The sequence below is a fragment of the Penaeus monodon genome, chromosome 24, assembly GCF_015228065.2.
Source record: "Penaeus monodon isolate SGIC_2016 chromosome 24, NSTDA_Pmon_1, whole genome shotgun sequence".
Lineage (NCBI taxonomy): Eukaryota > Metazoa > Arthropoda > Malacostraca > Decapoda > Penaeidae > Penaeus > Penaeus monodon.
Genome location: NC_051409.1, coordinates 13,380,520 through 13,380,943, shown reverse-complemented (window position 1 = coordinate 13,380,943; position 424 = coordinate 13,380,520). Strand labels below are relative to the sequence as shown.

The following is a 424-nucleotide window of genomic DNA, read 5'->3' as shown; positions in this document are numbered from 1 at the left end:
GGGGGGGGGGGCATGATGTACTTTTCCGCCAAAAGGTTCGCCATCTCAGAACTATATATACTATATAAAATTTAATTACCACACAGTGGTATAGGATATTAATGTCTACTATTATTTTCAACTTCTTTTTCTATAGTATTTGCACATCCATAACAATTTACACTCAATTAAGACTATAGCTAACTGACAGATGAGAAAGTGCATTTATCACCTGGCATTTTATAAGTATTGCATGAAATATATAACATATAATAAAATATATAATGAACAGTTTTAATAATGCTCCATAACTGGTTCATGACAAAACTAGGGAGAACAAATTAATATATGAGGAACATTTGTTTTAACTCTTTGGATGAACAAACATTTAGTAATCAACTGTAAATGTTATGGAGAGTGAGAAGGAAATACAGGCAAAGTAAAA

The 424-nt window shown here is 30.7% G+C and overlaps 1 protein-coding gene across 1 annotated transcript in view; it reads left to right on the top strand.

Annotated features, from left to right (window-relative positions):
* Window positions 1-424, top strand: part of LOC119588596 (jmjC domain-containing protein 8-like) — an 11,977-nt gene that overhangs the window by 8,129 nt on the left and 3,424 nt on the right. The gene's annotated exons all lie outside the window — the stretch shown is intronic.